The 12,507-nt window shown below is 44.0% G+C and overlaps 1 protein-coding gene across 2 annotated transcripts in view; it reads left to right on the forward strand.

Moving 5' to 3' along the window:
* cpx (synaptic transmission protein complexin) overlaps positions 1-12,507 on the forward strand; it is a 176,627-nt gene that overhangs the window by 35,639 nt on the left and 128,481 nt on the right. The window contains exon 2 of one of the 2 annotated variants that reach the window (XM_076690837.1): positions 1,901-1,935. The exons of the other annotated variant lie outside the window; for it this stretch is intronic. The gene's annotated coding sequence lies outside the window, so the exon portion shown is untranslated. The remainder of the gene's footprint in view (positions 1-1,900; positions 1,936-12,507) is intronic. 2 annotated transcript variants of the gene reach the window in all.

Genomic DNA, 12,507 nt, shown 5'->3' on the forward strand with positions numbered 1-12,507 from the left:
GACACGAGTTCCTCTTGCGAGCAGCGTTCTAGTCGCTATAACTTCGCCAAAGCGTTGGTAATCCTTTGCTCGAAACCGACGCGACGACTCGAAAAAGTTATGCAAATCAACCGACCGTCATTTGTTTAAACCGTTATTACCTTTTGGGATAATCAAGCCGGTGCCGTGACGATCCTGCTGAAATACGAGAGATATGAATCGCACTCCTGGCGTTGATTACGAAAAAAATATAAAACCGGAGGACAGAGAAATTACTGTCCTTGCCTCGAACAACGAAGATAAGATTCTTGCAAAGTATCGTCGATAATTTTAAGCAACAGCGTTTCATTCCTCTGGGACGAATTTAGTGTTAAAAAACAAGCTGTAGACAAACGCGACAGCGAATCGTCGCTGCGAACAGAGTTGGCTCGAGGGACCGAGAAAACGTTTTCATGAAATGAACAACACCTGGTCCCACGGATGGTTGTTAAAAGTAAAACACAGTAGATAATTACTTACCGTAATGGCTACAGATGCAAAAAACTGGACGTGCCTTCGTTTTCGAGGGGTCATGATTTAGGGGCTCCCAGACACCCTTAGACGAGATTAGGTATTATAGGTATTATAATCCTGCCTGTTTCACCAGTCCCTCTTTCACTGCACCTCAGACTGACATCTGAAAAGACCCAATTTTTATTCTCACTTTGATTCAATTCTTTTTTTTTTTTTAAATCAATCAAAAGAGATCAAGAGGAAAAGCAAGTCGGCAGACTTGCAAAATTCTTCCCAAAACTGTCCCGATGTGGAATGATTAAGCATTTCCCCCACGAAAATTGCCCGCAAACTCAGGGAACGTATTTTCTTTCTGGAACGAACTTTCAATTAAACTTCGATTCTCGAGAGCTTCTTTCGACGAAAGTTTCTAATGAATTTTGAAGCGTTCTGTGTACCACTCTCAACAGAGGGTCGAGGGTCTTTAGTTGGAATCGCAATTTGCCATTAAAACGGTACTCTGCGGAAAATATCGTTCCTATCTGAATCGTTGCCTGTCTAAATTTTTCAATGCTATCCGCAACGCGAGAGCGGCGAGGACGGGAAGAGGGAGAGATAAAAAACAGAGGAAAATTGAGGAACTTAATACGTTTTTGGGTCAACTGGACGTGGAACGGTTTAAAAATCAGCGTCACTATTTCACAGCTGGCAGGCCATTAAAGTGATAAACGTTTAATGAAGTTTTAGCGGAGACGGTCGAAGATTCGAGATAGCATCTTCAAGAGAAACAGATCCGGATTATAATTGATGATTTTTTCGTCCGGAAACACCGTCGCAAAGTAACGAAACCAAAGACGAGTACTATCTCCTGGGAGAATAATATCCGAGAGTCCTGTTCCTTTTTTAAGGGACCAAAAGTCGCGCGGACGTCTCGAGGGCGTCGACAAAGTTTCGTTCGGGAAGAAGGATCTATTTGTTGGAAGAAAAATATAAGCAAATAAGAGAAAGTGAAGAAGAGATGGGAGAGAGAAAAGTTGCTTGGAACGAGACGAGTTCGCCCGGAGGCTGACTGATCGTTCCTTTTAAGAGACAATAAGCTTCGACTGAGAAATAATGCTTGCAAGTTTTGCAGCGAGTTATGAAGGGACCAGAGGCCATTCTTCTCTATTTCACCCTTTACCAAACAGTAATTTCAAAAGTTTGACCGAGAAACGTTCGAATTTAACGCGTCTAAAGTTGTCTGCTGCTAGAAAGTAGACATTTCTCTTCGTTCATAGCTTTTTATACAGTCTGCTGACAGTACTTTTGCAGCTATAATATTTTATAAAATGCATGCAAACCTTTTATTTTTTTAAAAAAACATCTGAATGCGACACGGGTTGAACTCGGAGATTAAATGATAATTTGTTATTTTCTTTGTCTGTTGCAGGTACGGTGCATTTTCATTGCAGCCATTCGACGTCGGTGAGCTATTTAAACGATTCATAGAAAAGCCGCGACAGTTTCCAAGCAGATAATCCCTCGCGCCACTTACGGCTACGCGAAATGTTCGAACAATTCAACGAAATTCGAATTATCGCGAAATTTTCGCTGCCAGCCGGAGGAAAATCATTATGCGGGGAGGGATTTAATTCGAAGCTCTCGCTGGACCCGTCGGATTAACCGACGGAACGCTTTTTTCCAGCCGAGCGAGGGAACACGTTTCCAAAAACGAGAGACCATGTGTGGATGCTTCCTTCCAACGGTTCAAGCGAAAATTCCCTTCTTTTTTTTTTTACAGCTGACCATTTTTCCAGAACGATTCCATTATTCCAATTAAGCGCTACTATTTTCATCAAAGAGCCTCCGACAGGATGGTAGAATCTGCTTCTCTTGGAAACTGTCGACGAACACGATTATCGTTAATCTGCGATCCATCTTTGTCGAATTTAATAAAACATTTATGGAATTCGTGTAACTTTTCAATTTGAATTTTTCAATTGAAATCTCCGTGTTGTCGAAGGATAAGGTTGAAAAATGAATTAATTGTTCTAGCTCGTTTGCGCGGTAATTTATCATAGGGGTGTGACTGGTCATTGTCGAGGAAGGTCAACGCGTACCATTTAGGGGTTTGCGGTACAGCTCGCTGATAATGAATGAGAGTGACAAAAAAAAAAAAAAAACGATTGTAGAATGCCAGAGATACACGCGTGGCGAGGTAGTATAGATGCGTAGATTACAAAGGAATGTCCCTTTATGTTTACAAGATAAATGGACTGTCTCCTTCGCAGTGGCCGGAGTCACGAATATGTGAAAAATGAACACCCTTCGCGGTCACCTTAAATGAATTAGGGAGAAGTGGGCCACGCATGTCCTCGACGATGAATTGCGAAAAAGTGCGAGTTGAAACACGCTTGCAATCCTTTTTTTTCATCTTCTTCTTCCTTTGTTTTTTTTTTTCTCTTCGAAAGTACCCTGTCGGCGAATTAATCGAGCTACCCCGTCATGAATAACTTCGATCGATGTTGTCGAGTTTTCTGGAAAAATGTTAATTCAAGCTAATCGAGCGTCGTTTATCATTCCTCGTTGACGGCTATCGCGTGAAACGGCTGAAATTGAGATTTACCTCTTTTCCACTTGGACATCGTTTAGAAGCAAGTTTCGCGTTTAACACGTGAACCGTTTTTATTCGACGCTAAGCGTCCTAAACGTCGTCGAACCAAAGTGTTTACCTCGTCGATATTTCTGCGCATTAAATTCGAATTATTAACACGCTATTGCTCCCGGACGAAATGGATAAGCACGTTCGATTTATAACATAACACCGCGACGTAGTGTCACGTATTCGTGACTTTGATGTATAACTTTTTACACCGGCGCTCAGCTGGTGAAACAATCTCCGTACACTCAGCGACAGTAAATCACCTGAAATAATTAAACTTGCCTTGCTTTGCTGTTGCAAACAAAATTAACTAGCAGCGTAGCAGCGTCGTGTTTGTAGATTCTTAAGTCGAATAGTTGGCCATTAATTCGAAGTAAGGTCTCCAGAGGCACGGGGAAGTTAGGGTAGCCGATATTCATCAATCGAGTCCGATCGAGTCCAATCGATTCCCTATAAAACTTACGTTTAACTTTTTAACTCGCCGCGTCCATGGAGTAGAAGGGTCGTCCGCGACGAAATGTCGGAAACACGAGCCGAAACTTTCTTTCCGGTTAAAAGTACTTTCCGCTCTTCTCTTCCTGTCTGCCCCGTTTCTTCCTTTTTTTTTTTTTTTTATTAATCCTCTTCCAGTTCGAAACGATTAAAAAGTAATCGCGTATTCGGAGAGTTCATCTTCGTTTCTTCTGATCGCTCGACTTCTTCGTTCTTCGACGACGTTTGTCGAAGCGTAGAGGAGCTTCGCTCGGTAAGAGGCTCGCCGAGTCATCCGGTAAGTCGAGAGAAAGAAAAAATGTCGAGCTCATTACAAGAACTGAAAGTTTCTTCCGTTTTCCGTAGGAACTTAACTTCTCGAGATGCTCGGCCCCCGGAGTGCCAGCTACTTAAGCACTTATGTAAATTCTTAGCCCATCTTTCGATCTTCGATCAATCTCTTCTTGTCCCGGTTGCTTTCAAAGAACGACCCAGATTTCTGTCGATGCTCGTGACAGAATGTATCGATTAATCTTCCTTCAGCTACAAATCGCCTATTGGCCGATGGCTGTTGGTCAACCGAGCGACCAAAGCGATCGTGTCGCACGTGATTGGTGAGCGAGGAAGGTTTTAAAAATACTCGTATATCGCAAACCGGTGTACAGAATCGTAATTTCTTTCGAAGTATATTCGCCAGAGACGTTACGTGCCGAATGGAAAGAGGAAATCGTCTGGCTCTTCGTTCTCCATCGAGTTTTTAAGAGGGAACCGTGTCCGGCCAGTTATTTCGTCTTCCATTTCCTCTAATGGCCCGAAACTCGTTACTCATTGTCTGCCCTCGAAGCGGTCCGGCAGCACGAAAACTTTTCCAGAATTTACTAGCTTTCCTCCTTCAATTACCACGAGATTTCGGCCGAATCGTTTAAATCGTTACCATCGAAATGGGAAATTTTACGTCTCTCCCAAAGCTGAACCGCTAACGCGTCGTAAGCGACAATTAAGCGTTCTCGATTTATTCGAGTACTCGAATTTCGAGTGAAACAATGATCGGTCGGTCGAGGCGAGTCGAGCGCATGAATTCGCCGAATTACTCTAAATCGATGAACTGTTTGAAACAAAAGCGAGCTACTCGAAGATTCGAGCTGAAAATTCATCTTCAAGTAAATCGAAGTTCGATTTTTTCGAGTAGCTCGCTTTTGTTTCAAACAGTTCGTCGATTTCGAGTAATTCGGCTCGAACAATCGAAGCGAGTTCAGCTCGGCTTGTAAATTACGAGTACTCGCACACCTCTACTAATTTCAAATGATAGAAATAGTATCATGATATGTTTTTTCCGTTGCTAGCAAGCCTCGCAACTTTTCCACAGGACGTACCTGAATTTATTCGAAAGCCTTTGCGAAGTAGATGTTGCGGAAGAGTCGAGAGCAAGCTTATCAATATGGATGCGTTAAAGTTTCCGCATAATGGAGGGACCATCCAACGTTTCTCTCTCGACTTTAGCGATCATTAGAGTAGCAGACGTCCGAGAGGAGACTTGATTGTCTGCGACCTCGACTCGACAAACTAATTGAAAGAATCCTTTCCGTTGCCCTCCTTTCCTTCGCTCTCAAATTAATCTCCGCTTTACTATCATTCTTTCTCGCTTCGAACGATCGGCTCGTCTCGAATTTTCAACGCTTACCGCTCTATATATGTCCTCGGAAAGTGGCAACGCTCCGCTGTATATAGACAGCTTTCATCGTAGTTGAACGTTTTCGAAAAGTAGAGCAGAAAGACTTTCCTTCGAGAAGTTGTTTCAAAGTAATTCACTTAAGAGGCGGGTGCTCCGATAGATTAATGATCCTCTTCTCAAAACACTCGCTCGTTAAGGCTATTAAACGTTTCCATCAACTAAGCTGATTATTCGGAGAATTCCGTTAAATAGCTGGCGTCGAAAAATTCCTTGGGTTCCGCAGGTAGACAAAATGACGGGTCAGATGGAAAGTTTGCAAACGTATAGATACGTTTTCAACACCCGTTGAATTCGAGTCAGATATTAGAATCTTCAAAGTTATATTTGCGTTCATTGCTGTCTGCAAACGATACCCGCGAAACTTTAAAGGGTAGTCCAGGGTACAGGCAATTGTTCACGGAACAAACTTTTGCTCGCGTATACAAAGACAGAAAGAAAAGCGATTCGCTCTGTTGAAAAATTAAAAAATTTGTATAACTTTCGGCTGGGAAGTGATAGAGTATCTGAAAATGCTTCTAGAGAAGAATAGGATGTTCCGGAGCGATCACGGAAGCGAACGGAGGGCCGAAGTGGAATTAAGCTAATCATTGTTGGCCAGCAAATATTTGGCAAACGGTTCATCCCGCTTCCATCCGTCATCTCTAATTTGCCTTCTCCTCGAGCTGCTGTAATTGCCGGATAGCCTGACTAATTAGTAGCCAAGAGATGTACCACCTGCGATCAGGAAGCTACGTACATCCGGTTTGATCCCCCGCTTTGAAGCAATCGCAAACTTTGTTTGGAAAACATTGCGTTCCGTTGTTTGCTTTCCATCGAGATGGGTACTTGGAGGGGTCGTACGAGTTTCTTGTTACTCTGCCATTTTCCGCAAGCTGTTCCAAGATCCAGCTTTACTTCTGGAAAATTTAAACTCTCTTCCTTTCATTTGCGTTCATCAACTTTCGGAACAATCTTTATAAATTGCAAATTCTTTTATTTCTTCATTTATTTTTGCCCGAGTCTTCGTGCCGAGTGGCCGTCGTCCGATGTCTTCTTCCTGTAACGTGAAACACTCCACTTCCGTCGGACGATGAAACACGTTGGAGGGAAAAGCAAGTTTGCCAGCGTTCGTGTGCCACGGTTCGGATAGCGGGAAATTGAATTTTCGTCCTTGACGACTCGGAGGAGAAGATCGAGGGTGACCGTAGCGTCCTTCGGAGACGGCACTCGGTGTTCTTCCTCTGCGATCCAGATGAACGTCTGCCTGATCCAAGATTTCCGTCGCGATTTCCGCCCGAACTCGCTCTGGATATTCGATTAGCGGCTAACCGGATATTTTACGCTTCCATGTCGTACCAGGCTTATCGATTTCCGTCCGTTTACTCGCATCGCAACCCAAGATTCTCTACGTTTTCGATATTTAAACGAGCTGCGGAAAAAAAGTGGGCTGAAAAACGTTCGGATAGGTGGAATTCACTATCGCGAACCAGTAAACGTGAAATTATGGCAAATAATTTACGCAAAATACCTCGATGCGGAAAAACGAAACGAGAATTTCTGCTGAATTCTTTCCGACTGTACACACACTGAGTAACGGCTTTCGCGATCAAATATTAAAAGGTTCCAGGGTCGTAAGTTTGGCACGCCTACTTTAATATCCTCTGATTTTCAGTAGCTTCGAAACTCCGGTCGCGTCTCGTTAAATTCCCGGTCAAATTTCCGCGGAGCTTCCTCTATCCGTCTCGTTTAGGCGAGAGCTCTCCCGCGTCTCTCAGCCTGGCGACGCGACGGCACTTTACTTAATGCAATTAATGACTTAAACGTCTTGCTCCGTTGCGGGTCCGTCGTTTCCCTTTAAATTGTACATTCCGCCCTTGCCCCGGTTGGCTGGCGCTGGGCGCCGGCCGCCGAATTTTCCTCTGAATCGATAAGTCCCGCCGCGTCGCGGCGCACCGCTCCTTCGCTTTCCTTCTATAACGACAGCCCGCCGAGTAATTAGTGACTCATGAATTGCAAAACCAACTGCTTTCAAATTCTCCGCTGCATTTTCTTCTTCCGTGCTCGTTTTCCGTTCGAAACGGAAAAATAACGAGAAGAAGAACGATTAGTACTCGATTCCGACGGATCGAGTAGTCCAGTTCCTGTTCGAAGGACGACTTCCGTGTCGCAATGATAGTTAACCGAGAGACGAAGGAGATTTCAAACGGCGAGAGAAATGTTAGTTTCGTAAAGAAAACAGGCAACGGTGTGCTTTAAACGTTGAAAGGTCTTCTCTGGGTTAGCGATAGCAGTGTTTCTTGCCAACAGGCTTCCTTCGTGGCTCTATACCTGCTCTCTGAATGCGATTGTAAACATTACGACATCGCGAACCGTAAGAAAGACTTTTTCATTTTTAAGTTGCTTTCGTAACGAAACTCTAGAAAATTAGTACAGTTCACAGGAAACGGGGGGGAAAAGAAACTTTAGTTACGACATCGTTGCTTTTCGAACATCCTGTAACTCGGCCGTCGCTCTTGCCGAGTTTCGTCTCGAAATACGTGGCTCATCCGAGCTGGTACGTCCGGGGAAGATTAGTTATTAGATTACAAGGTCGGCTCAGACCTGTCCGCTAATGGAATAGCTATGGAAATGGGAACAAAGATGGGCCCAAGTGCTGTCGGATACGGAAACCTTGTGGCAGCAGTTGCAACCAGCCGTCTCTTGCACTCTACAAGCTTCCCTCTCCTACATTCCAGTCGAGAAATCGACCAACCAGACTGAACCATGCCGTTCTGCACCTGATGGAGACGTTACCGGGTTACGCGGAGTACATTGGATTGATTTCGTTGAACGATCAATAGTCACTAGATGCTCGTTTGATTAATCACTTGGTTAGCTCGACGGATGGATTGATTGACGCGTTGTTACTTTGACGTTGAGCGCGTTAAGTATCGCAATCTTGCTTCAAAAACATTATCTCCTAAAGCGTGGTGTACTCTGTATAAAACAGAGAGGGAACAAAGAACTTTATCCCGGGTAGTTTCATAATTTTCTTGAACGCTCGATGAGAGAATCTGAAATTAGATGAGAATCTCCACTTCTCTAGGGTCTATGAAAAAAGAATATCCTCGTTCGGTACACTAACCTGCTGGAGAGACGATTTTCCCGGAAATATAATCGCGTTTCATTAACGACTGACCCGGTAAAATTCTACTCCCCTCTTAGAAACGGCTGGCTCGTATTTATCGAACGCGCAATTAGCGATCCGGGCGCAAAGAACGGCTACGATATTAATTCTCCTCGCGTATTATGTAAGACGATGAAACGGAGGCGTGTACGCGTGGGTGTGCGCTGCAACAAAAGTGTTGCAGAGCTAGGGAAAGGTTTATAGTCGAAGCAGATGGCGACCGCCTTTAGCTGGTCCTCGTTTAAGCCGATAAATTCGATCGGTGTTTCTAGTCGTAAAATTTCAAAGTCCAAGTTCAGTTTCGTGCGGAGAATGTCTGACAAGGAGAGGGCGCGATGGACGGAAAACGGATTTTCCTGAAACTTGCAGTATTTGAAGATGTCTCCAAATTTAATTTGACAAAAGCATAGCGCGCGCCTCTCAAGATTTTACGAGAAAATTGCATGAAAATCGCTGTACTCCTTTATAAAGACTTTGCGTTAAGGAATGAACAACGATCCGAATGGTTGATGGCGTAACTAGAAATACTGTTAATCAGTAGGTTGCTGGTTCGAGTCTCGCAAACACAATATAACATTCTGTATTATTTTTATGTACGATTTTTTTCCCAATGCCCACAAACAAAAAACATGCATTTTCTACGTAAATCATAAAAGTAATTGTTCATTGGTACAGATTTCCTAAAATTCAGGCTAAAAATTGAGGTAGGTATCAATTAAAGAAAAAAAAAAAAAAACGTCGACAGCGAGATTCGATCCAGCAACCTACTGATTATCATTCCTTAACGCACTCTTTATAAAGAAGAACAGCGATTCTCATGCAATTTTCTCTGAAAATCTTGAGAGGCGCACACTATTACTTTGCCAAATTAAATTTGGAGACAATATCTTGAAATCCTGCAAGTTTCAGGAAAATCCGTTGAAACAATGTCGACTCGAGCCATTGATGTATGCTCGCAATGATGAATTGCGAAGCTCTAGCGGTCAGTTTTCAATTACTATGCAACGGACGTCACAGCGAAGAGGTCAAGAGATTAATTAGCATTGATAAGTAACAAATTTGATAATCTTGTGATTGAAGCGGCAAGCGAATCACTGACGGACTCTTTGTTCGAGCGTAGAGATGCGGGACATCGATTTCCGGCTGGTTAGAACGTCGACAGAGGATAGGGGTGTTGATTTTGCGAGCACGCAACCGTTTAAGACTCAACCAGGGGGATGAAATTGCCGGATCGATATCGATTTCGCTAATTGTCAAAGGGATCGGATCCATAATTGGCATCCGGCGAAGATCGCTCGGCAAGAAACATTCGTGCAAAATTACCTACGACTCAATTGTACCCGCGTAATTATGTAATTCATGACTTAAGTCACTGAGGGACAGGAAATTACAATTACCTGTGGTGTGGAGCCACGATTAACCCGCGGCAATCGCGTCCAATTAAATAAACAGGATGCTTGGGTTGTAACAGTATTAGTAGCCTTCCAATATGATACGGTGATCGTGCCGAAGAGCACGGATTGGGAAAGGAAACTCGATTCGCAGGCAAGTTTTCGAGGCCGAGTTTTCAAGCGTGCAAAGCTGAAAAGTTGGCAGAGAGACAAGAATAGTACACGGCTCCCAAAATTTCCATTGTCCAGAAGAAAGGACTTAGGCGAAGACTTGCGAATGTTCTTCAGGACGCAGGAACTAGCGTCACGGTGGCGATTTCATTTCTTCCACGAAATTTCCGAGATTCGTAAAGTTTAGCGTACAGTAACAGGGGGTAATCTTGAACGTCGTTTCGTTAACGTTCCAAGGAAATTGAAACTGAACCGCGATTTCCCTCCAATGAGAGATTAGCATAATGTTCCTCGTTGCGCCGGATACCGCGAACTGTGCTTTCTCTATGCAAATCCTTGCTTAATAGTCGTAAAACGTTGAGTGTACAGCGAAGCTGTTCCACTTTCGAACAAAGAATCCTTGAAGAAGCGAAGGTAACAACGCAGCGGAGAGTTCATTTTTTTCTCGAGATAATACGGCAAGGTAAAAAAGATAGAAAACGGAGAGAAGTGAAGGCAGGCCTTATCGTTAACGCAGTACCAAGTAACCGGAGGCATACGTATTTTAGGCACGTGGCATTCGCTGTCAGGGAAGGTAATCCATTTAAGTGGATCGATGGATAGACCTGGAACTAGTGGGAAACAGGGATTTCGCGATGACGGAGGTGGGACAAGTGTTGGAGATACTGTCGCGTAAATGAAACGAGGAGATTCGTTGAAACTCTTCCTGTTCTCCCCCTAAAGCCAACTCTCCGAATGATTGATGCCTGCATAAGCAACCATTCCGTAAGGATTACTCTGACCTTTATAGATAATAAGCCCGAAACTTTTCCCAGCCAGGCTACTTCTCTACGATTGCTTAGCTTAGCGATTCACCGTTCGAAATCGTTTACCTTTCGATGCTTTTCTCAATCTCCCATTCTTACGTACTCCGAGTCCGTCTGGTAGATGTTTCTGAAATTCGCGGAGAAGCTTTCGAAGCTGCTTACAGAATAAAGGCGGTGATAAAAGCCAAACTCTTGCTTCGTAAAAACACAGGATGGAACGGTGGAATAAAAAAGTTTCGAGCGAACCATTCAAGAACGATAGCAATGTTCTTTAAAAAAAAAAAAAAAAAAAAAGAGAGAATAGCTACCTCCGAGAAACGCAACATGGTTGCTTCGAAACTTCCTCCACGTTGGAAGAAAGTAAGTTTTAAATCGTTGTTTGATCGACGCGTATATCGAGAGATAAAGCAAGTTGCAGGTTCTTTCGTTTCGAGAATTACTTAACCGCAAGTCTGGTCGCAAAGGTAAACAGTGATTTGCTATAACGAAGGAATCAGCATCGACTTCTAACGGATAATTGGCTTCGTTAGTCGAGCGACCATTCGAAAAGTTTTTCTCCCAGAGAACAGAGGCGAGAGAGAAAGAGAAAAAGGTTTGGAAGTTCGGTGGAAAGAAGAGCGAGAATCGACTGGCAGTGCTTGCGGGACCGTGGTAGAAGAAAAGCGAACAGGTCTTAGGTCTTCGTTAAAGATGGAGCTTGAAATTGGAGCGTAAAAGTGGAGGAAGGAGATGGAAGATAACAGAGGCGTCGTTATTCACCGCGAACCAGGCTAAGGAGCTATGTGTACGCCGTTATCTCGCTGCAATGTCGGACTAAATCCCTCGCGCTTAATAGGGATAACTACCAAGGTAACGATAAATTATTTTCGCGGTTGAACGTGTCCGTGAATCTAACGCAGTGTCTGCTAATTAACCGAGAACTTGGCGACGCGTCGACGAAGAGCTCGCCCCGCGACGTCGAAACAGATTCGAATGGCTCTAATAACGCGGTCCCTTAAACGACGGCCAGTTATATGTTGACTCGTTTATAATTACATTGTTCTCTGTCAACATTCGGTTACACGAATGCTGCTAAATGACACTTCGCTGTTGATTAATTAGAGCTTCTATATAACGAAGGTAGCTTCTGAGAAATCGTCTATGCAGTTGGATGGAAGCTTAAAATTAAATATATCGCTCGTTACGAAACAGCTGGCGTTTTAATTTTCAAAGCTGTGATAGAGTTGGTCGAAAATTCTCCAATTAGGTGGATGGAAACCGTGGGCTACACGTTCTCTCGAAATCATGATCGAGCAAGTTACGGATGTTCACGGAATTTCCAAGCAACCCGATAAGAGCTGATTCCCACGATTCCGCATCAGCCATTGGCGGTAGCTTAACGACTAACCGATGGGGTGGAAATGGCCAACTGTTCGGCGATCGAACCCTCGTTAACGCGGTGGTCAACTCTCCACGAGTTTCCCTCACTCTCGAGAAACAACATTAAACATCGTTTTCGTCTTTCGACGAACGATCCCGCCGCGAGAAGGTACCAGAAAGCTTTAACGCTCCCTCGACGATTCCCAGACAGCCGCGTCATCGAGAGGACGGATTCCCTTCGGGATCGGAAGACGGACTCCTTCTCGTTAAAGTTCAATTAGCTCGCGGCGAAAGCTCGTGTCGCAACTGATAACGAAGAG

Source organism: Osmia lignaria, chromosome 11 (assembly GCF_051020975.1).
Source record: "Osmia lignaria lignaria isolate PbOS001 chromosome 11, iyOsmLign1, whole genome shotgun sequence".
Classification (NCBI taxonomy): Eukaryota; Metazoa; Arthropoda; class Insecta; order Hymenoptera; family Megachilidae; genus Osmia; species Osmia lignaria.